Raw genomic sequence first — 25,517 nt, forward strand, 5'->3', positions numbered from 1 at the left:
ACTATATGACAGACTGAGTTGTTTAAAGACATTCTAGAAGGGCAGCCTGCTTAGGATGTTTTAATATGCACTGAACTGCTCCTTCCAGCCTGATGTGGTTGTTACTGTGATTCTGATTGCTGAGGCAATTGGAATGTGATGTTCCTGGGGTACTTTTTACCCTTTTGACTTTTGCTCACTGAGGACACGTGCTAATAATGCATGAGATGTGATGTGATGAGGACCATGCTACATAAGCAACAAACCCAGGATTACTACTTTAAACAGAGTTGCAGAATTGAAAAGGATCTTAGGCACCTAATGGTTTCACTTGCTTTTCTTTATAGGTGAATAGACATAGGCCAGTAAGAAGAAATACTCTGTCCTCAGATCAGAAACTAAGCTATTGGACGTTGCATAATGTACAGAATTGTGCTTATTCACAAAGCCCTAGCCTTAGCTCCTGCACTTACTGATGTGTGCCCTTATTCAAGTTAAATAAATCCTTCAACAGAAAGAGGATATTGGTAGCACTTAATTTTTTAGGGTTGTTGTGAGTCTGAAATGAGACAAATGTCTATAAAGCACTGTTTTGGTTATTATAGCTGCGTAGCAAAATGATGCCAAAATGTAGTGGCTTTAAACAGTAATCATTTTATTTTCTCATAATTCAGCTATCTGGTTTGGGATCAGGTGGGCATTTCTCCTACTCTTCCTGGTGTTCACTCTTCTTGGCTGCATTCAGCTGGCAGGTTGGCTGGTGGCTGGGCTCAGCTGTGATGCTAGGGCCATTGGGCTCTTTGCTCATCTTCCTGTTTGAGGGTCTTTGCTTCTTCACGTGGTCTCTCCATGTGGTCCCTTCTTCTGGCCTTTCCAGCAGAGTAATCAGACTTATTACATGGCACCTCAAGATGTCCAAGAAGACAAGAGCAGAGACTGCCAGGCCATCTCAAGACAGGACTAGAACTGGTGTATCTTTTCTGCCACATTCTAGTAGATAAAGCAGATCACGGAGTCAGCCAACATTCAAGAGGAGGGGACTGCAGTAGATCATAAGTGTTGACATGGTTCGATGTGCAAAACCAACTCAGCAGACCATGACAGGCACCCACCTCTATGCCTGGTGCATGCCAAAGGCACAATAAATGTGAGCTGCTCACTTTTGATGTAGTGGTAGTACTGAGAGTTGTTTTTATTGTTTAGTGTTCTTGTCATAAGTAGGCATGGATGGAAAACAGCTCTTAATAGAAGTTTTCAGAGATTAAATAATTTTATGTCTTTTATCTCTTAGTTTAAATCTATCACATCACTATCCATAGTTCTCCTGGAATATCCACTATAAAACTATAGATGGAAACATACTGTTTTCAGTAGGGCATAGAATAAATTCCCTAATTTGGTATTTTTCCATTAAGTTCCCTAATTCTCTAATTCAAGCAGGTCTGGGGTTTGGCCAGAGAGTGTGCATTTCTAATCAGTGTGACATTGAGAATTATAAAACTGAAATTGTTTCACATTAGAAAGTTAATTTCTGCATATTTTCCCCATCAAAAAAATGTTTTACAGTTCCAGTAGATATCAGTTTAGACTATAACATTTTTAAGAACAACAAGAAATGAAGAATTCCTCTTTTCCTGCAGTGTGATTCTTCACGAGTTTCCAGCTGATTTTTCCTGCTGCTAATGTAGAGAACTGTACTTGGAGGAGCAAGGCTCCAGTCTACAACTGTCTATTTAGTAGAAGCCCTGGCCTCTACTATTAGCGGCATCTAAAAATGGGTATCTTTAGGTTCATTTCATTAAGAGTAAGTTACTAGAGTATTTTGTGGAGGATATTTGGGAAATGTTTGGATTTGATGAACCGTCTATCTAATGGTCATATAACATTATTGTATGACTGCTTGAATGCTTTCTATTATACAAAAGCTCTTTTTATAATTATTAATTTTATTCATTCATAATTTTAAAATTTCAAAAAATACATAAGGGTGTAGAGAAGAAAGGAAAATAAACTGATAAACTGGAGTCATTTGTGTCAGCATTAATTTTTGGTGTGTATTATCCTAGATGTTTCATTTTAATATTTTCCCCCTAAATGCTTTTTCCTCTGTAGCAAATATGTGAATTTGCTTTTAAATATTCACAGCTGAAAGTCTTCAAGAAACTTTGAAGTTTAACTGAGTGAGAGAGAGAAAGAGAGAGATAACATGGTCCATTTTTCCTAATATGTTTTAAATGTTGAAAAGCTTGAAGTTAAATTTTCCTTCCTTTTTGGTTTTGATTCTTTCCTGTCTGGCTTACATTGATTTCACCTCCTTTTGTTTCTAATAAAGGCTGAAAATATCATACTCTTGTTGAGTTGAATGTGTTCTTTCCTGTGTCCTCACATTGCTTAGACAATGCAACTCTGTTCCTATTATCAGTTATACCTTCCCTGCTATCTATATTCAATCCAGTGTTCCAGAAAGCCTTTGAATGAGGATTTTTACTGGGACTGAGTACACAAACATCTTGTTTAGTAACACTTGAGGAACATTGATTTCCTTCACAGAAGAACCTATTTTCCTGTGGTTTCTCTGTTATTCCCTCTATAAGAGCTGCCTGTAATATGACCCTTGCATGTAGTGGGTCATATATTTTCCACCTAATTAATTATTTTTTAAAACTTTTTTTTTATTATTTTGATTGCTAGTAAGGGCAATGAGTCCTTCGTAGTTTCATTTAAGATAATCATCTACTGACACAATGACCAGACTGGATATCAGAAGTCCTACCCCATAGTTTGGTTTACATCTCACTGCCCAGAAATTAGTCTCAAGATTCCAAGTTGAAAGGGTGGCTGAAAAATATCATAGAATTGACATTCTGTTGGCAACTAAGGAAGAACTAATGTTTGATACTTCAGTACCTCTGCCTTACACCAGTTAATATCGTGGCAGTGAATGATCACTGATGGAGGTCTTATTACTTCCAGTGGTTTAATGGTATACCTAAAAATAACAATAGTGGTAATAATACCTTAAATTTAGAGTGGGTAAAACACTGGGTAAAACAGTGTCCCATATTCCAAATATCCCTAAGGCTGGATGTGAGTGGCATGGTTAGGACTTAGAACATTATGATGTTCTCACTGGGATTGGAGCACTAGGTAGGAGGACATAAGTGGAAAGATTCACCAGTTTTGGTGCCCATATTTGAAAATCTTCAGTTCTCATTTTTCCAGTTTCTCTGCCACATTTCCTAATAAGACATCAATGTCATCAGTGTTTTCCTTCACCCTATACCTGGAGCACAGTATAGTGTATTTTGATTAGAGTGATTACTTTCACATTGAGAATTATAAAACAGAAGTTGTTTAAGTTGTTTAAGTTGGAAAATTAATTTCTTCATATTCTCTCCACCAAAAGTATACTACACTTCCAATATGTATGACTTTAAAACATTCCATTTTTAGGAGCAGGAAGAAATTAAAAATCTCCTATTTTCCTCCAATCTTGATTGTGGAAAATAGGCTCCCCTTTTAGTCAGGGCTTTTAAGATGAGTTGGCTAGGCAGTCATGAAAGATGCTCATAGTAGTTTATGCCCCAGATCCCAAATGTATGTCAGGTGCAAAATAAGGCCTAACCTGCAGGAGGATGGACCACATGACCTCTACTTACAGAAAGGATACTAGGGATGAGCCAGAGGTCTCCACAGTGTCCTTTTTACTTTAATCCACAGAGCTCAGGTTCAAGTTGTAGATTTAAAAATACTTGATGTAAGTCAGAGGAATAAAATACAAAGAAATAGAAAACTTGGAATACATAAATCCCTAAGAACCACATACAGTGTGTGAACTTTGGTGGATCCTGATTTGGGTATGTGTGACTATAAGACGTTCTTGGGATAATTGGGGAAATTTCATTTTGGACTGCATAGTACATAATAATAGGGAGTTATTGTTTGTTTTCTTAGAGGTTATTATACTGTGATTGTGTAGTAGAATGTCCTTATGCTAGGAAGTGCATCCCAAAGTGGGATCAAGCAAAGTGTCATCATATAAGTAAGTTTCTCTGAAATTGTTCAACATGAACAAAATAATACGGAGACAGAAATAAAATGGGTAGAGGGTATGTGGGTATTCTACACAACTATTTCAGTCTTTCTGTATTTTTCTGTGTATTTAAGGTTTTTTGATCATTCAAAAAGTGGAAAAGCATTGCTTAGTAAATACCAGTATAACCATGGTCTGTTGCTCATGCTGCTCTCCAGTTCCAAAGCTTGCATTTGATTATCATTTATTTAACATCTGCTTTTATGCCAAGTAGTGTTCCAAGTGCTAGAAATATGTAAATGAGTAAGATATTGTCCCTTTACTTCAAGAGCTCATAATTTAGTATGTTTCTTTTGCTACTTTTATTTAATTCTAAGCCAAATTCTTATAAAATCTTGGGAATTAAAATTAAAATTTGCATCTGCTTACACCTAAGAATTTTTTAAAGCTATGTATAGTGATGTAAGGCTGCTGGCAGTCAGCCTGGTAGCACTGAATTTTCTTGATAAGTTTTGTGTAAGAACATTAGGCAGTAATGAATATGTTTAAAGTGTTTGAACACAAAAATGTGACAGTGACAGCCTTGGGTGTTTACACAAGTACCTGATGACATTCTGTATGTATTTAGATATATTTCCAGTATTTGCAGTTAGAGTTGTATTTGAACTGGATAGTCCCATTTGTAAACCATTTGCATGTGACCAGTGAAGAACTTTTCAAGAGGCAGAGCCTTCTTATGAGCCACGTGACTGATAGGGATACTCCATTAAGGAATATCAACAGTTTCCCACTACCTGAAAATAGCTGTATTGAAAGAGATTTTTCCTTCTTTCTAATTTTTAGTCAGGCAAAATAACTGCTGTCACTCTACACATTTTCTTTGCATTATTCCTTTGAAGAAAATGTTCACATAACCCAAGCATCATAGCATTTGAAACTCAGTGTTGCAGTGCTTGCTGATCAGCTCCAAGGTGAAGAAAGAGAAATATGCTGAGAAAGAAAGGCAATACAGAAGAAATAAATGAAGGATTTTCAGATTATAGTTCGTTTAAGAAACTCAAAGGAAAGGGAGTAGGAAAGTCTACTGTAGACCTTAATCTGTGACTCCCTTTGAAGAGGAAATAATACTAGAGGTTCCCTTTAAAACACATTAGATCATGCAGGTGCAAATACAACTGATTATCCTAGAAGACTCTCACATATCCACCAGATCTGCAAAATTAAAACAGTATTCATGACATGTAAACAAAGCTACTAGTTGAACTATAATTTAAAATGTAGACCTGAATAGAATTTTAGCTGAATGACAATTAGATGAATTTATTAGAAGTTGTCTCTGAGACACAGGAGGGTTGGATTTAGTAGCCTCTACTTGGTAGACACTCAATAAATATTTTGGGGGCTAGGGTATGGCTTAGTGGTAAAGCTCCTGCTTAGCATGCACAAAATCCTGGGTTCAATCGCCAGTATCTCCATTAAAAAAAGAGAAACCCAACATAATAGCGTTTTTTTTTTTAAGTTAAAAAAATTAAAAAATTAGATATTCGAATGGAAGGAGAAAAGAGAAGAAAAGAAGAAGGAAGAGGGAGGGCAGGCAGGCTAAAGTAGATGTGGAATTATTTTGTAAACTTGATAAGGAACTTGTGATAATTAATTTAGAGACTTACTGAAAGCTACCACTTTTCTCTATATAAGAAAGAGTCAGAAAAACTAATAGAAGGCAAAGTATTTTTAATTTGTTAAGAGAACATTTCCAGCCTGTTAAACAATACAGAAGCACTCATTTAGATAAAATCATTGTGATAATTACAAATCAGTCTCATCTTTTTAAAAGCAGAGCCAAATTTTAGAGACTATTCCAATAGAATATATGGCCATACATACTTGCAACTCATAAAATTTTAAAATATTTTGATAATCTGTGCTGTGTGTATTTTGTTCATTCCCTATGTTAATATAAAAGAATGAGGATCTCTTATAGGCATCATGAATTGGGGAAAAAGAATTATGGGGTTCTTGAACTTGGTTGTCTCAAAAGCACCTGGGGAGGTTTTTTTGTTTGTTTTCCTTTACGGTGGAGAGGAATTTCCAGAAATTCTTTTCTGACTGCTCTAGAGTGAGTCTGGGTAAAGTATCTTTCCAAGTTCTCAGGTGATTCTAAATAATTGAGGATAACTAGGCTAGATCAAAATTCAGTTAAACTAGCTTCTACGTCACACACTGTTATTTTTTTCTATGACTTGAACAGTTCATGCAGTTGTCCTCATCATTTTCAGAATCCTCATCCTTTCATTAACAGGGTTGGCATGTACCAGTAGTGTTAAGTATTTAGAATTTTGTGAGCAGGTTGTTAAACTACTGATAACTTGAAATTGGCCATGGTTGGATTATTTACACCATGGAAACTGGGGTTTATGCCCCAACCCGGGGCCAGTTTACCAGCCCACCACAGACTATATTATCATTAAAAGCCCTTTCAGAATTTAAGGCTGTATGATTCTGTGATTTGTAAGAAAGCAGTCTTAAGTCAGACATTCTGAGAGATTTAACCATCGTTTTAAATTAACTCCATGATACTGTAGGGGCAGGAATATTTTCCCTTCTTCCTTTCTAGGTTCTTTGGCTGGTCTAATAAATAAACTAACAAAAAACAGGTTAACAGGAAAAAAACTAATTTCATATGTAGGAGATCCCCATAAAATACGAGAAAAATACTTAAGCCAGGCATTTGAGACTTACATGCCATTCTGAGCTAAGGAATAAAGTGGGGCCTGGGACTTCAAAGGGAAAAAGTGTAGTTCACAGGAAGATAAGAGGAGCAGATGTTTGGTGCTTAAATGTTTGTTCTGCCATAAAGATAGGTCTTTCATATAAACAGTTACCTGTGTTAATAGCTCTCTTTCTGGGCCAGGTCTCCTGTCTAAATTCTTTAAGGTAGTTAGGGGAGAAGTAAAATTTTTCTTGAATATACTGGGTCTTAACTGCCTTCAGCTCAAAACTATCCACATGCCAGAGTGGCACATTTTGGGGAGGTCTATTCTGCTCCCCTTCAAATAATTTTCCCCAGAAATAAGAAGTCTAAGGAAGAGGATGAAAATTTGTATCTATTAGAATAGTCATTTTAATAGAATACGCTTGTGTTGATGTTTACGTCAAGAGCTGAAGAACTCAAGGATACCGGAAGGGTGATGCCTTCTAGGGAAGTATAATATGAAGTCACTAATACCTAGTTTACCATTGTTGGAGATACTCTTCTGTAGATTGTTTAGAATCTACTGGATTTTTGTTTTATCTTTCCTTTCTAGTAGCTGGTTGTTAGAAATAGTTTCATCTTGGTTGTCTAAAGACTAGCTTAGACAAGTAAAGACTTAGTATTTCACTTAGTGTATCCAGTGAAAATCTCGACCTTGCAAATATTGATTCGTTTGTTAAACTCTCACTTATTAAATATTTGAGCACTTGTCGCTGAGGAGGTGACATTTGAATCGTATCTAAATGAACAAGATTGGTTAAAGGAAATGTGGGGAATGCATTCAAGTAGCCAAAACCACAGTTTGAAAAGCATGGAATCATGAACGGTGTTAGAAGAAACATACATGAGGTAAGAGAAGGCTGCTGTAAAGATGAGACAGTGAGTAGAATGGTTCAATTATAGGACGTAGAATCAGGCAGATGTGGGCCAAATTTATCTCTGCTACCGTTTGCGCACTATAAATTGAGAGTAATAGGAAGACCTTCCTCTGAGAGCTCTTTGAGATGTGAAATAATCAAGTGAAATTCCTAGGACAGAACCTATCATATAGTTAGCACTCAATAACACTAGCTGCTGGAGTTCCCTACCCTAAGGTCAAAGGGTGAGTGAGGATCAGGCCAGGAACGGCCTTCAGTATGTCATACAGAAGTCTTAGGCTCAGTGCTGTAAGTAAGGGAGATTGTAAATAATTTTTTCAGGCAAATTACGTACTTGTCTGTTAGGGACTAGTTAGAGATAAGGCAGAAAGCTGAGGATGGGCCAAATGCATTAAGAAACCATCCCTGTGAGCAAAGGAGTTATGAGATGATCATGTTATCTTTTAGAACTGTGTTTCCAAAATTGTGAACTGGGATCTCTTGTGATTCTTGTGAAACTCTCTGTAGGTGGTTAAATAAAATCATTTTATGCTGTGACTCCAGCATGGATGGAAAGAAGTTGAGATATGTGATAAAGGAAATAGAGCAAATGCTGTATTGGTGGTCTCTAGATGATGGGTACATGGGTGTTCTCTTTTAAGGTTTTTTTCACCTTCCCTGTATGTTTGAAATTTTTCACAATGCAGTATTGGAAAAAGTGAGGAAGTTTATTCACTCATTCTCTTCAGTTCTTGAAAATCACGAGAAGGTCTCTTGGTGCCATAAAGCACTGTGCTTTGGCTCAGAGTCCCTAGCAAGATATATTTAGCTAGAATTTAATAAAAATACTGTATCCTTTGCATTTCTTGTTATCTTCAATTTAGGGTAATTAATACAACTTCATATTGTTGATATTGATGCCATTTCCTCTTCAAAGAATATATTCAAGGTTTAAAATATTCAGCAAACAATAGACAGTTGGTGCATTGGTGTGGCAAAAAAGTCATTGTAGAGGTGGTGTGCACATGACTACCCTAGTGAAAGGTTGGTTATTGAAGCTTTTTAAATGTCAGACTAATTTCCCAGAAATTAAATTATTCAACTTCAGCCTCTACAATTAGTATGAGTGCAAAAGGAATACAGTTTTGGGGTTTTAAACCTCCTCTGGCCACTGTTAAACTTCTATATGTGGTGACGGCTGCCTGTCTCTATGTTCACATTTGCTTCAAATCTTATGAAAGCTAAGCTCCAAGATAAAGCTCATTGGTTTTCTAGTGCTTAAGATGTGGCACCCTTTACTTATTTTCAGAAACATTGGCATATTTCCTGGGGAAAAATATGTGTGCGTGTGTGTGTGTAGTTGAAATAAGAAAGAGCCACTTAATTAGAGTTATTTGCCAAGCAAGGCCTGGCCCTGGATTGGATATAATATGTCTATTGCAGTTACTTTTTATTTATAGAATTTTCTTTTCTTAATAGAATTTTAAAAACAATGTAAAGTGTATCACTCGTACAAAGTAAATGAACAATAATATGTTTCTGTAAAAACAAAAAAGCAAGAAATATTCAACAAGTTAGATAGTGTTTTTATATTACTTCCATCTGTCTATTGGTAGGATTTTATGTTCATTACTATCTCAATGGAATTTAAGGTTTTCTCCACTATGAGAGTTAATAGGAACACAGACAAGCAATCAGAATAACTGGAATTTACCCACTAAAAGGGAAAACTATTTTTCATACATGACATTTGAATGCAGTGTTCTCATGCAAAGTTCAAACAATATGAAAGTATATTGTTTTCCAGAACCAATTATAGTTAGAATTTAGATGTAAGTCTTCTCACTCTACACTTTGCGGTGTTTACGTGTATGTACATATACATACACACGTGTGTTTTAATTTACTCTTTAAATAAATGGACCCATCTATTAAGTGTTCTTCTGTGACTTGAATTTTTCACCTAGTAATAGATTATAGAGAGCGTTTTTTGTTAATATATGTGAAACTACTTCATTCTTTTTCATGACTGTATAGCATTCTATAAAATAAATGTTTGATAATTTATTACCAAGTCACATCATGCTGGATATTAGGTCATTCATAGTTTTTCATTTTTTTCCCCAGTGACCATTGTTAACTATGTGTCTTCATGAACATTTGTATTTTTGATTAATTGTTAGAAATAAAATTGCTAAAACAATGTGAATATTTTAACTTTACCAGCTTTTTAAAATAGATGGTCTCAAGTTTCTATGAACTTTCTTCTCCATTGACAAATATATTGATCTGGAATATAGTTTATTGGGATGTAATAATCCTATGGTGGAAGTTAGAGTTTCCTCTTAGAGTATCTTGCTCATATTTGCTCTTTCTGTGCATTGTGTTATAGTCTGCATCCCTTCCCTCCCCACATACCACGTTCCTTCCCACTTTCCCACCCATAGGTTGTGAGCACATTGAAACCATTTTTGTAGCTAACTCCATCTGTCCCAGTACCTGCCATGTAATAATTGCTCAGTGAGTATTGAGAAGACGAAGGGAAAAAACCCCACTCCTACACACTTATAAAATCATAATTTTTTTATATTCAGACAGTTGCTCTTCTGTAGTGACTTGATAACATTTCCTCTCATTGATGGGGTTCAACTTTATAGTGAATTTTTTATTTAATTGCAGTATTTTATGGTACTTCTAGTATTATCATATTTGGGAAATGAGGTAGAAATTCTAGAAGGGAGTAAGAAAAACAGTTTTTAAAAAATTAACTGAGTTTTATAGACCTTGAATTTTAGCGTGTTACCCAGATGAGTGTGATTCCTGTTAACATGTGCATCTTGAGGATACACATTAAATAAAACTAGTGAACCAAAATACAGTGTATTTTCATGAGCTAATTGCTGCGATGATTTTTAAAACTTGTTTGAAAAACTTATGTTGATCTTTAGGTTGTAACTGTTTTCTTCCTCAAACATAGATGATTATATAAAATTTGCATCTTATTAAAGAACTATTAATAGAGATCTATAATTAATAGATATCCTGGTTTTAATAACTCACAACTGCAAATATTTAAAATGAATAATGAGTTTCTTAGTTATATGTATATAAACATATATATTTTTCTTTTTAAAGTGAAATGCCCTTTTGATGACCAACATGCTTTCAGTCTGTGGCATTGTTTTGCCTAAAAAGACCTGCACGTATGCACATACCAGATAGATCTAATTATTATATACATATGTGACTCTTTTATAATGAGAAGGGAATATTCATTCTGTATTTGTTTTTTTATTTAGTCTGAATTAGGACTGGGACATGATTAATTACAGGGCAATATTTCTTGTCAAGTTGTGAATAAATATGTTTAACATTAGTATAACTGTTTACAAACAAGAAAAGCCATACTGCTTGCCAAGCAGTTGATTAAAAAATGCATTCAATTTATCACAGAGTCTCTGTAGGATAGATCTTTACATTTGTGTGGCTTGACATTTAGTAATTAAATCTCTTTAAACAATTTAATTAGGCTGAAGGCCACCCAAAGCTTTTACTCTCATCTTGAAAACACTTTCTGCTATAATAGGCAGAAAGTGTTAGGGCATCCATTGTAACTTTCACAAGAGTCTTAAATCTAGAGCAGTGCTTCTCAAACTCCATTGTGCGTAAAAATCACCTGAAAAGCTTCTTAGAACATAGATCCTTGAGCCCCATCTTTAGAGATTCTAATTCAGTATTTTGGAGTGGGGTCTTTTAAGGAGTTCTAGGCCTATACTCAGACTGCTAGCCTAAGAACCATGCTTTGGAAACCACTCTACTAGGAAATGATTTGAAAGTAGACAGCCTAATTGATCTTCCCTAATGATTTTTTAAAGCAAACTTTTAAGTCTAATATTTGGCAGGTGTTTCAGGTACGTTAGAATAAGATACTTGAGTAATGAAACAGCAAGTGTTTTTACAGAAGATTTGTGAGGAAGAACAGAAGCAAGCAGTGTGGTTGCCCCTTCATTTCCCTTTCATTGAAAGCAGGGAGGAACATTCTGAAAATTATCCTTAATTACTTTCATGCCTTCTCCAACTTCCCTAACAGCAAGTATATTGAAGTGGTTGAGAGCTTCAACTCTACCTAACTTCCAGCTGTGTCACCTTGGGTAAATTACTTTATGTGTTGTTTATCTATTGCTTTGTAACAAAATACCATCAAATTTAGCAGTTTATAACAACATTTATTACCACTTACAGTTTGTAAGCATCAAGAATATGGAAGCACATTAACTGAGTTGTTCTGCATCAAGGTTTGTCATTAGGTTGCAGTCAAGTTGTTGATCAAGGTTGCATTTTTGAAATATTGTAGTGTATGCTTTCAAGCTCGCTCACATAGGTATTTGCAGGAGGATTCAATTCCTTGCCTTATGGGCCTCTTCATAGGGCTGCTTATGACATGGCAGGAGAGCACATACAAGACAGATTCTACAGTCTTTTTATAACCTATTTAAAACAAGATTCAACTGAGTAAATTTAAAAATCAAATTAGCTTTATTCAGTGATTCATGAATAAGGCAGCATCCCATCTAGCAAACAGAATGGAACTCCAAAGAGCTGTATAAGATGGAAGGCTTTTATAGGCAGAAAGGGGCAGGAACAAGGAAAAAAGCAGATTATCTCATCTTTGGGGAGTGGAAAGGTTCTATTAGGCAGTGACCTCACTACTGCTATTCAGGAAATTTCAGACTGACAGGTTAAGACTGTGTTCTTGGGAGAGACAAACTTCAATTTGTTTATGTATTAAGTCTTGGTTTGCTTGGTTGTGCTTCATGGGGCTTAGCACAAGTGGCTCCATTTGGGTTCTATTGTTTCTTTATAATAGTTCCCTGCTTTTGATCAGATTCTCAGCTTAACTGAAAGATGTGATCAAAATTTGAGGCATTTAGTATCAACCCTAGCTCTGCTGTTCTGAAATTGTCTCAACTTTTATTGATCTTATGTTTGATATTTGCAGATCATGATTTTTCCCCCCTGTATCTCTGTGATGTTCACAGATCCTGATTTCAGGATCACAATTTTTAAGTCAGTCATTCTCTTTGTTCCTTTTCTGACATTTCAGTCATAGGAAGATCATTTGGTTGATCAGCAGCTGCAAAGATGGTTTTAAAGCTCTTGAGAGAATAAAACACTCTAGGGAGATTACTGTGATTGTTTTAAGCACCATTGTTTAGAATGCACTTTAAAGCCATGGTCCCCAAGACCCAAATCAGTCAAAATCAAGTAAGTCAAAGGAAGAACCCATTGAAGGAGGCACCTTTATAAGCCAGGGAGTCTTATGATTTTAGTAATCTTAAGTGAATTTATGAATAACTGAGTTTCAGCTTCTCCAGAAGTGTTAATCCAGGTACAGCAGATGGTATTGGCCACAGCACAGACACCTCCTTGCTCATCTAAAGGATAATCAGGCTCTATCCTATTACCAAAAACAACCTTGACCAGAGAGTCTAAGGATTTTTGTTGGACAGCTGTTGCTTTAGCAGTAGATTCTGTGATACTTTCAAGAGTTAAGGAGAAGTTCCTGATTATAGCCTCATTTCTATTTACTCCTGACCAAGGAAGTAGGGCATGTCAAAGGCAGCAAATCCTAAATCATAAATGTCTCCTGATAATTCTCATTTGGATCTATAGCTCAGGACTAGCTAGGTGACAGCCATGGACACCTGTTCAATTTTAAGGGTCTGTAGACCACATAGGCAGTTTTATTCTGGATACCCTTACCTTGTGTCCTTTTCTTTGCATAGAACCTAGATGCAAAGTTCCCCAAACTTGAGGTTATTCAGAGACCAGTGAACGGACGAGGGTGTCTCTAGCATACAAATACAGCAGTCTGAAAGGTTACACCCCTCCAGTCCCCACCTTAGCAATGGTTGGGAGATATGGATGATGGTGCCGTCTTTCCAGGCCAATGCCAGAGTAAAGGAAAGAAAGAGAAGAAGAGAAGATTTAATGTTTAGTTAAAATATGAAGCCTTGATCCAGTGTATTTAGAGGAAGGAAACAAAGCACCTTGATGTCACTTCTCTCCAGCATTTGTACAGGACCAGATGTTAAGTGGTGTCTTCATCAGCTGTGAGATGTATATACGAAGTTGAAGTCCCTAAAATTTGGCTGCCATGTGGGTGGTGAGAGATAGATATCTCAAAGATAATCACAGTAAAACTAATTAATCTGCATTAAACTTGGCCCAATTATATACGTAAGTGCAGCAAGAATAGTGATTGACTACATAAGCTCTCTTTAAGGTTGCTTTGCTGGAACCCTGTAAGCAAGGTACCAGGTAGATTTTTCCAAGGGACTTTATTGGCTCTATAAAGTGAGCTTTATTTCCCTAAAACTGTCTGGTCATATTTGAGTCTGTGCACATCTCTCTCAAGTAAGACATTTCAGTCAAAACTTTGGTTATATAAAGCAATGTTTCCAATTGTGTCCTGTTACAAGAAGAACAGATACTTCCTGAACTTATGTAACTATTTTGCCATGAAAAAATACTCAAGAATTTCCAGATTCTGGAGAAATCAGGGAGAAAAATCATTGGTACACTTTACAAATTGTAAGTCATAGATGGCTTAAGAGAAGAGGTTTTATTAAATCTAGAAGCACAAAACATTAAGGAGCCAGCAGTATTTCAAACAAGAAGTCATAAAATTATAATCATCCTCAGTTCATTCAGTCCCATATTATTAATTCTTGTTCTTTTGAATCCAGTTTTTTTCCCACTAGTTCTGGAAATTCTCATCCAGTTCAGTTTTGTGACCTTCAAGTTACCAGAAACCTGTGTTTGCCAAAGTTCTTTCCATGAACCTCCTTAAAGATGAAATACTTTTGCATAAATACTTTTTCAGAGCACCAGAGTTAAACAATAACTCTCTGAAAATGACAGAAGACTTTTTAAAAATGTTCATTGTTAAAGATCTGGTGAAAATTTGTTATCATGGAATTGACAAGGAAATTTGGTTATTTCTGTAACATATAACATTTTTTAAAAGATAACTGGAATTATGATGATGATATTATACCAGGAAATATCAGACTTTAGGAATTTTATACAGTTTCTGGAACAGGAACACTTATATGCCTATACAAATAACAACATAAAGAAGGCTTAGTTTTACTTCTTACTTGACAGTGGCTCCCACGTAATTAAATAAGCATAATTACCTTAACATTTCCTTTTTTATAAGGAGAGAGAACAGATCTTTTGAGATGTTCCAGGAGCCCTCTTGAAAATCCCAAAGTTAGTTCTCAGCCAGAAAAACTTCATTTGGATTTGATTTGGGGAAATTTGTCAAAAGTATTAGAGATTTTGAAAGACTTGGTCAAATAAAGTCATGGGTCATTGTGAAATGATAGTTATCCATTTAACCATAGTGACAAAGACTTTGAAGATAAATATAGTTGTTTTTTTTTTGAATAGAGAACACTCAGCTCTCTTCAGTAATCAGACACCTAATAAAGACACAGGGATTTATTTTGACAAGACATAAAATCCTTGTTTTCTGGCAGATTACTTAAAAGCTAAAGAAAAACTTTTCACAGTTTCTTTTCAAGAGCAGGACTAATAGTTCAATAAAACTTTGTTCTTTAGCAGAGAGAGAACTAAATTCTAATTTTGTACTCACTTACTTTTGACCTTAAAACTCATCATCATTTTTTTACATAAATAAATTCATTCCAATTTTAGCCAGCTTGACCATGCATAAAATTCTTTCCTCAAGATTCCTTGTCACAGATCTACAATTTTGTTTTCTGTTTTCCCTTTTCCCTATTTTGGGACACCTTTTTCCTCAAAAAAATGCATTTTAATTTTTTATGTCTTCTTTTGCTGCAAACACACATCCCACTTTTCCTTGCATTTGGAGATGTTTCCCTTATTATTTCATTAGCTTTAATTTGAAGTGCACACACACACACACACACATACATAAATATATATATATATATATATACTTAACCCTAAAATCCTTAAATTTTAGTGACAGTAAACTAAACTATTGGGAACTATTTTTTATATTAGCATCCTTTGGCTTGACAAGTTTATAAATCCTTTTTGTAATTTCTAGAAACATGTTTTCTCACGGTAAAATTTTCATTTTGGCGCAGAACATGTTTACTAATAGACCCAAATATCTTTGTTCTGAAAAATGAAGCCAAAAATGGATAAACGTATGTTCAGTAATTAATGTTTCAGTACTTTATCATATATGGGAATAATCTGGATATTCAATGAATTTAACTTAACTCATCATGTAACTCAGCTTTGCAAAACTTTAGGTTTCAGGTTACCAAAAAGACTTGGGGAAACTGTCTCAAAAGTTCACTTAAAAACTTTTTATCCTGCTCGCATCTATTTAATTTATGTGTTCTTAGCAAAGACTACCCACAAAAACTTCGTTAGACATTAGATAATGCCATCCTAAGTTATTTTTTGGCTGACAAATTTTTTTAAGAGATCCAGGAACTTATTTGACTAATAAACCCAGGTTGAATAAAAGTTTTATTATTTAATGCTGATAACTAAAAAGACATGCCCATCTTAATTAAACCAACAACCTTAAGCTGCCTTTTATACCAAATATTTTCTCAAATCACTTGGACCGGAAATTCATTTGTTTTAGTTTTTGTTATATTTCTGAGAATTTAATTTATGTAAGTGCTTAATTTTTAAGCCAATTAAATAGAACTCTTTTACAAATTAATTTTAGCAGTATATAGACAATATCATACATCTACACGACATGTATATAGACACACATAAATAGATGCAGTTACCTGATAGTTTTACTCTAAAATTCTAGTCATGAGATGGGTATGATAATGCAAAGCTTACTAGCTTATAAAAGAACAGTAGAGATAAATTAAATTTAACTACTCAGATGGCTAAAGCTTTTTAGAAGATACTTAAAGATTTGTATTTGTCCTTGACAAGTAATCTTAATGTAGTTCTTTCAAGAAGGGCTTTGGTTTCCTAAGGCCAGAATTTTTATGCTTGCAAGCCTTTTGAGATAATAGGGATAGTTTCAGGAATTCTAAAGAGAAGTAGGTGGAATCTGAACTGCCTCTAGAGCTGTATTTCTGGTTTTGCAAAGATTTGCAAGGTGACCGTTGCTTTCAGTTCCTCAAAGAATTAGGTTTTAACCTGGATGATGAAGGAGTGACATACTCATCACCTTTTTTGTAATGTTTTTCTTTCCCTCTGGGTAGAAGAAAAGCCTAAGAAAGAAAATTTCCTATTAGTCTCTGGATATCAGCTTCCAATTTGGCCAAATTTCTGATCATATAGTTATTAAATTCCTTCAGATGTCTTGTCAGGTTTCAGATAAGACAAGCAGTAAATATTTCTGGCAGTATTAAACAGCACCATGAACCCAAAAGGTGTCCTTAAAGAGGGGGCAAAGGTTATTACCTTCCCAGGATCCAAGAGTCACTCTCAGCAATACCCAAAAGAAAGAACGGAGAGCCTTCAGGTCCCAGGCAGGCAGAAAGCTAAGCTACATTCTTAGGACATGAAATGACACAAGCATGAAGGCAATAGCTATCCCTGGAAGAAAAAGGATCAATAGCCTATGGATCTGAAATAAAAATTAAGCATGGAGTTTTATTTTCCTCTCTCAACTGGGCACTATAAACAGAGATCTCGGAAGCTGACTCTGGTAAGAATTTTCACCCTTGGCCATCTTCTACCATTTTTCCTAGTTTCCTCTGTGGGCTCCAGCATTTGACAGGATTTTTCATTAATTTTAGCTATGTTTAGCTGTTTAAAGGAATAATGTAGCAGTTTACCAGAATATCACTCAGAATTTCATCAACTCAGAGGGGCCCATACAGAGGCTATCCTTTGGAAGTAGAATGGGATTGTCTATTAATACCATAAACTTGGTGGACTTTAGTTTATGGTTGTGTAGTCTTTTCAGACTGGCAAAACAATTCAGATAGATTATTACTTGAATGAGTACTCAAGTAAAGGAGGATATAGAATAGCAGTAGGAGTTATTTCAGACTTAGAATCTGTTGTTTTAAGTATCTCTTATATCTCTAATTTTTCATTAGCCTTTGCAGCAAATCTTTCGATGAAGCTACTTTGGGATTTTGAAGGCTTTTGGAGATTTTTGCATGCCAATTAAAATAGATAACTCATTCTGTTTGTTTGTTTGGCAGTCCTTGCTTTCAAGTGTACTTCTTACATGATCTTAAATAATTGGAGTGTTCGTCATAACAGCCTTTGTAATTATAGATTTTTTATAGGAAGATTTTGCCATTTTTGTAACTATTTCTAGTTTTTTGGACCATAATTTTGAGATATAAAATAAGCAGGTGTGCCAGGAGGTGTCTTGCTTAACTCTTAAGATTTTAAAGATGAAATTATTATTGTTGTTGTTGTTGTTGTTGTTGTTGCTGTTGTTATTGTTGTTGTTGTTGTTGTTGTTATTGTTGTTGTTATTATTATTATTATTATTATTATTATTATTTTAGGTAGGCCTTTGGGTCTCTGAGAGCCAGACTAATACCTAAAAGTGATATGCTGACAGGTTGGGAATTGTATAGTATTGTTCAAGTGTACCTTGTTGCACAGAAGATTTCTTTGAGATTGACAGTTGACCTACTGTCAGTCTAACCCATTCCATGAGCCTTTGGGTTAGCTGGCAAGCACTCCAACAGCTTTTAAATACTCAGTGCATGCTCACCAATTTTTTTTACCTAGTCGCTAAGTCCTGCCCATACTCAAGTGGAGAAGTAAGTCCCATATCTTTTGAAGAGAATATGAAAGAAGTTTTGGATGTATCCTTAAAATCATCACACTATATTAGCATTAATTTTCTCATCCATAAAGTGGGAAAGTGAGATTTGATAGGAGCTCATTAATGGTAGGTTTTTTGTTATGGTGATGACCATAGTCTTTAATCATCATCATCATCATTTCTTAGGAACCTTACACTCCATCGAAGTGTCTTGATGTGTGAAATTCTCCCCACACAAATCTAAATTTTATTAACTGTCACATATCATAAAAAAGTCTTATTTTTTTAATGAAGGAAATAAACTCTGATAATAAATCCAGACTCTATATAACCAAAGAAGTTATAGATTGATATTCTTATGATCATGGATAAGAACATCTGTGATAATTTATTCCTGAAAGACTAATAAAAGAATAAATTGCATCACTATGTAGGATATATCCCTTTAACACACATGGTGACTCTGTCAGGTACCTTAAAAAGTATCATACCATTTGGCCCCGTGATCCATCTCTTATGAAAAATAATGCCAAAGTTTTTGATGCAAAAATGTATTTAGCACAGGGTATTTTTTTCGGTTGGCAGCCTCCAAGATGGCCCCTAATAATTAATCCCCATCTCCTGATAGTCACACTCTTGTGTAATCCCCTCCCATTGAATGGCTGGACCTGGTGACTCACTTGAACAAATAGAGATGGAATATTAGGTTATATAAAGACTGTGACTTCTGTCTTGGGGGCTACCACTCGCTGTTTTTATATATGATAAGTATGATTTTAACTATTCCTGGGATCAATCTTTGTCTTCTCACCCCAGAAATATACTAGGAGAAAATATACAAAGTAATGGTACTATGTCTTTGAGTGTTAAGACTGTGTATGATTTGTTCTACTTTTCTGTATTTTTCTATTCCCTTGCAATATAATATATTACTTTACAATGTAGAAATGCTTAAAGAGAAAAAGAGAAGGTAAGGAAGACCAGAGGGAATGAACAAAGTACCTGTAGATATTTAAACACATGTAACATTTGAGAAATATTTGATTGTTTTGGGAGAAAAAAGTTGTGAATTTATGCATTTGTATTTAAGTACCTACACGGAAAATATATAATGTGATTCACGATTATGTAATATTTAAAATTTGTATAGTGGTCATACATCACTTACAGTAAGAAAAATAAAGCAAAATGAAGTGTTTACAGAAAAATACTGGTGAATTTTTACCTAGTGCTCACAGATGAGAAGTGCTATGTAAATCCACAGTAATATTGATACTTTAGTGTCAATTTGGCTTGAGTCTTGTAGTGTAGGCAACAGAATTTACTAGCACATCTGTACTAGTTCATTTCCAAGATCTCAGTCCTTTAACCAGTGAAGAATTTTGGCTTGTTGGTCTTGTTTGGAAACACGGTTTTTGTAAATGACATTCAGGGATGATTTGCTATCTAATAACCTTCTCATTGTTACTTTGCCTTCCATATTCCAGTCCATTCTGTAGCATGTTGGTGCCTTTCATGATGGGTGGTTCCATCTCTTGTGGAGTCTGCTGTAGGTCACTACAATGTGGCTGTCTAGCCAAAAGCTGAGGAACAGAAACATTAAATAACTTCAGATTTTTCGGGACTAGTTACTTTTTCTCCAGCAAGAACTGAGACAAAGCAAAGTTCTATTTCTTTTCTTGTTCATTTGTTATTAGCAGTGGAAAAATGTGTGTTTTTCCCATTTTTGAGCCTTTTGTTCTTAAAATTACCTGTATCACTTTGCCAAAATTGGGGTTTATTACATGTATTTCTGTGATGCTTACAAATAACATTCATTCTTTGTTTTTTTTATTTTATTTTCTGAAGTGGTGAAACCAAAGGAAATAGTCTCCAAGATACCAAATTTCCTGGAATTCCAAGTTTTTAAAAATATATCTTTACTAGATCATATGCATCTCTCTGACAGCAAATACAATTTCAGAAGCCGCTTTTGGGGATACCATTTTTTCATATACTCATGTTTCTAACAGAATTAGAGCTTCACCTCCAAAATGCAAGAGGAAGAGAACATTAAACTATATTAAATGATTAGTGCAGATTTCATTTGGCTGCATACATACTTGTTCCTAAGTTATTGAAGGGGAAAAAAAGGCATAATTAAGAAGCGCATATAACGTTCTCTAGTCTGTACGTGGCTAGTTTAAAAAAATTGATTGCTTTTAGAACCCATTTTTCTTTAAAAAAAATACATTTTAAAAGAATGTTTTGTTTATTTTGACTAACTTTTCATTCTTACAATCTTAGAGCCACATATGTATGGACATAATTGTGGGCTAAAATAATATGTATTCTTTTTAATCAGTAAGATGATGTATGTACATTCTCCCCACTGTGTCTTAAGAGCTCTTTCAATTTGAACTGTGTAGTAATTTTGCATTTTCATTTTCTCTGATTTAACTGATGTCTATAAATAAAGGCTGCAACTTACTTTAATAATAAAAAACCCATTATCGCCATGTGGTGGAGATAACGTATTATCGTTACTACCATTAACAACTGCTGGTGTTAATAATACGTATTTTCTGCTTCATCCCAGAGCAACCTGCAGTTGAAGCAAAAGATTGAGGTATATAGTCTTTTAAGTTTATTCTTTCAATGTTTTGTTCAAAAGGAAAATAATTATTTAAAAGATGCCGAAAGCACATTGTTTGGGTCTCAGTCAATATTACAAGTGAGCAAACTGTGCTCATGCAAGTGTACTTGTGATTTGCTGAGAATTTTATGGAACAGTGCTCCTTCAGCCTTCATCATCTGTGGCTATACCACCCAGTGGAGGAGAGAGATTACTGTAGTTTCCCACTCAAGAAAATGCATAGAGATGCCGCTTAGAGAAAAGCCATCATAGGGCTGACCCTGAATCTTCATTTAAAAACTTCATTCATAGATTTAACAATTTAGTTGTGATCAGTTACTTGAGATGGACTCACCTAACAACTGACAGGACACGTTGAGAACACACACTTGAGAATAGTGTAATGTAGGGGATTAGACTTGGCCCAGCCCTTGCTGGCTAGTTCTCTTGCCCATTTGTTTGGAATGGAAAGAGGAAACAAATGAAGCCTTTGCGTCTCATCCTACCACATGGTATGCATGTGCACATGTATACAAAAACTGATAAAGAAGGAAATACATTTTTTACATGAAGTGTTTACTTTGTACTCCGATTTGACCACCATCATCACCCCTCTCCCCAGCCAGTATAAAATTTCACAGCTGGCTTTCCCCTTCTTCCATCCCAAGCATTGAAACATAATTTTGGTATGTCTTTCTGTTTGGTAACCTGTATGCAGTTTTAAATTGAAACTATTTTAGCTGTAACTCATTACATGATTCTGTAAGAAAAGAGTAGTGATCATCATCCTTTGCGTGTGTGTGTGCGCATGTGCATGTGTGTGTATGAGAGAGAGAGAGTGTGGCTTTTTGCTTTTCAAAGAGATTTTGAGCTGATTATTTTATTTGACCAGTTTGCCTATGTAGCAGTTATTCTCACTTTAATGATTTGAGAATGCAAGGTCAGCACTCCTGAGACCCATGTCTTCCCACGTGTTTTGTCAACCTTTGGATCTGCAGTGACATCTTGGATTTGCTCTCATTGCTCGACTAGACAGACTTCCCATTGGTATAGAAAACTTTTTCTTTGTAATTTTTTATAAACAGAAATGAAATCAGCTATTAAACCAGCAAGTAGACAGTTTAAAAAAAAACATATTTACAGATGGCTGTTAGAGAGCTAGACTTAACTAAGCATCTCACTGCAAATTTATACCCTTTTTGATAAATCCTGCACCTCACAATCCCTGGCTAATATGACCCTGGTTTAGTCTTCAGACCTTAAATTTAATTTACCCAGTCTCTGAATTTATTATTAATTCCCTAGGGAACTTCAGTCCCCCTGGGTGTTTCAGCAGTTTGCTCAATCGGCTACAGTGTTAGGCTCACTCTATCTCACTACTCAGTTTGTCTCACGTCTCAGTTTTCTTTAGGAAGAAACAGACTTTCTTCCCCACACGGTGGCTAGAAAAGAAGATCACTCAATAACTTGATCCTGGTTCCCTTTCTTCTCTCTTCTACAACTTGAAAAAGTTTTCTCCCATCAATACCTACCCTCTACCCACTAACTTTTAATTGTTTAGAGGGTGTCACACCTCCTATCTAACATGTCTTTTAACTGAATAAAATTGATCATTTTTAGCCAATTTCGACTGCAGATTAGGTCACAACTAGTAAAGGGAATGAGAAAATAAACTTCAAGTAACATTCCAGCTAAATATTTTTAAATTTATCAAACATATGTTTGGGTAAGCAATATGAAGTGGTTTCTCTTTGAGGTCCCACTTTAAGATTTTTAATATGGTTATAATATTTTATTTAGGTAACTTTTATAGATATGCTACTTTGAACATTTACTAGGGGATGGCTAGCAGAAATTCCCCCCCCGGAAGTACGGGGATAAGGACAAACAGTAGACAGACTGTTCCCTAACTTAAAGAACTGTCCAGGTACCACCTCATTTATATTTCTGATCCACTCAAATGACTTTAAGAGGATAAGAAAATTCAGGAGCTATCAGGTCTGCCTTACAATTTAAAGCAACTCAGTAATGTGTACTGAGCTAGTGATCCTTTTGAAACGCTGACTTTGGTGTTGTAGGAAGAGACTTCAAGGTGGAAGGGTTGCAAAAATAACCAAGGTTCCATTTCTGCCCTCAGACATATTTGGGATAGGTAAATCATGTTGGGTGCCTGGAACATTCACAGCTGACTACAGAAAGTTTCCTTCACAGCTGTTTGCCCAGAGTTTTATATTACTGCATGTGAGTTTGTCTCTCAAGTTTGGCCTTGATGGTTATAAAATTGTACATAGTACAATACATAATAGTATTATCACCTATAGAACTTTCTTAAGCACCCGGGATAATGGCATTTACTAAGTCCATTTGCTGTCCATAAGGAACTCAGCCAGTTACTGGCTATTTGTTTATTGAAGCAGGTATAATGAATCAGCAAAATAATAACTAGGAATCCAAAGTTACCAGATTTTAAGATAAAGATGCTGTTATCTGCCGAGGGTATAGCTGATTAGGTAGTTAGGCCCCCAGGTGGTCTCCCATTGTTAAATCTGGCCCCAGCTTGGGCACCTTTTGACAGCTGAAAAATGTAATTGGGACAAAGGTTGTCTGAGCAGACCATCCATCATCCCTTCCTGCTATTCTTAAGGTCACTTGCCCTCAGTGTATGACCCAGGGAGAGTGGACTTGGTCTCTAGTGCCCAACCAAGCCACAAGTTGCTGACTCCTAAGTGATTAATATTTATGTTTAATTTCAGTTTGAAGGTTGCACTGACTTTTCCTACTTGCTAGGTTTCAGGGATTAGTTTCAGGGATATAACATGCCCAAAGAAATAGTGCTGGCCAATTACTTTCTTGATAACAATGTACTTCTGAGACCAAGCATTTGTGTCCATGAACAATAAAGAAAGTCTGGGTCTTGAGTTTGTGGCCTGGTTTCTATTGTTAACTCTCCTTTCAAGGGCTTCTCTTCCTTGAAATTATTTTAAAACCTGATCTCTCTCATAGCAATAGCTTCCGTTTCACACGTGAATTGGTGGGCTACTTTGAAAGGAAGATATCTTTTGTTAAAAAGAGAAAAGCAATAAAAACATAAAACACGTATCTATGATCAGAGTATTATTTAGGTAAAAGCTATCCTATCTCTCCGATAGTGTACAAAACCTTTTTCTTCAGTCTTACTATAATAAGGTTAATATACAGGAAAAGATCATACTGTGAATTATATTCCTAATATCATTTTTATATATAGGCAATATCATTTTTTCTTATGTTGGCAAATGAGCCTTAATCAAGTAGATATTTTTTGCCACCAATTATAATTAACAGAAAGACGTGTATTATTAAGGAATCAAATATTTATAAATGAGACATTTTGATGCTGGTAGAAAGTTTGTCTCTTTAAATATGTTGAGTATGCTCTTCACAGTCTTAATTCAATATTTTTTACTTAGCAAATCCTCTTAGATAATACAAAAGTAAATTTCAGATAAGACCACATACATTCTGAAAAACTGGAGTTTAAAAACAGGAGTTACAACTGTTTGTGCAAAGAGACATTAGCATTTTGAGAAATAATCAGAGCAATCTATCAGCCAGCACCTCCTTGTATCTCTGTTTGCTATCAGGATTTTTTTTGTAATTGTACAAACCACCCGTTATGACTCTAAGGTTCTAATATAACATTGGGTTTTGTAGATAGTGAAATAATAGTGATAATGGGGTTGTGTTATTTGTTTCCTTGTTTATTCTGTTTGTGTTTTAGCTCAGGAAAAAGTACTATAAAATACTGAAACTTGACAGTCCTCCATTCTTGTCTAATGTCCTCAAGTAGAACCCTTAACATTCTCCATTACTCTCTAATACAGAGTCTTTCACACAGGAGTTGTGTCTTATTTTAAGAGAGTCAATTGCTAAATGTATTGTATTCTAGATTCTAGATTGCAGGAAGGCAGGGTCTCCCTGAGCAGCAGTTCCTTTTTGAATGTATATTAAACTGCTTTTGAGCTTATGATAACATTTTACAGATCTCAATTTGAGACTAAATTTCTTTTATTTCAGATTGCTGGAATCCTCGATAGCCATAATGTTAAGCAATACTATGTTGTCCAGTAAAGATTTATTTCTATTTTCAAGGTTCCTTATGTTAATTCTAGAAATAATTAACAGACTTAAAACATAAATGTGAGTCAGTCCACTGAAACTATATAGATCTTATGCTGTGTTCCCAGAGTGATGCCAAGTACAAGAAGGTGGTACCAAAGAATAGGAAACTCTTTACCCTGTAGTTAGTTAAAAGACAAGTTAAATTCATGAGTCAATTAGGAAGCTGTAAATCATAGCAATCTTATATGGCATTGAATTTAAAACTGACAGAGCACTTAAACAGATGTGAAATGATTTTCTGGTTTAAATTGAGGAGGAAAGGAAGGTGATTGTGGGTTGAAGACTTTGAGTAGGCACAATGAGCAGATTCTTGGAGGCAGGAGAAATGTTAGAAGAGTAGA

At 35.2% G+C, this 25,517-nt stretch overlaps 1 protein-coding gene across 6 annotated transcripts in view; it reads left to right on the plus strand.

Moving 5' to 3' along the window:
* Positions 1-25,517, plus strand: part of SUCLG2 (succinate-CoA ligase GDP-forming subunit beta) — a 243,497-nt gene that overhangs the window by 174,299 nt on the left and 43,681 nt on the right. For 2 of the 6 annotated variants that reach the window (XR_012499892.1, XM_074344500.1), the window contains one exon: positions 1-2,324. This exon is cut by the window's left edge. The exons of the other annotated variants lie outside the window; for them this stretch is intronic. The gene's annotated coding sequence lies outside the window, so the exon portion shown is untranslated. Of the gene's footprint in view, positions 2,325-25,517 lie in introns of those variants that run through there. 6 annotated transcript variants of the gene reach the window in all.

The sequence above is a fragment of the Camelus bactrianus genome, chromosome 17 (genome assembly GCF_048773025.1).
Source record: "Camelus bactrianus isolate YW-2024 breed Bactrian camel chromosome 17, ASM4877302v1, whole genome shotgun sequence".
Classification (NCBI taxonomy): domain Eukaryota; kingdom Metazoa; phylum Chordata; class Mammalia; order Artiodactyla; family Camelidae; genus Camelus; species Camelus bactrianus.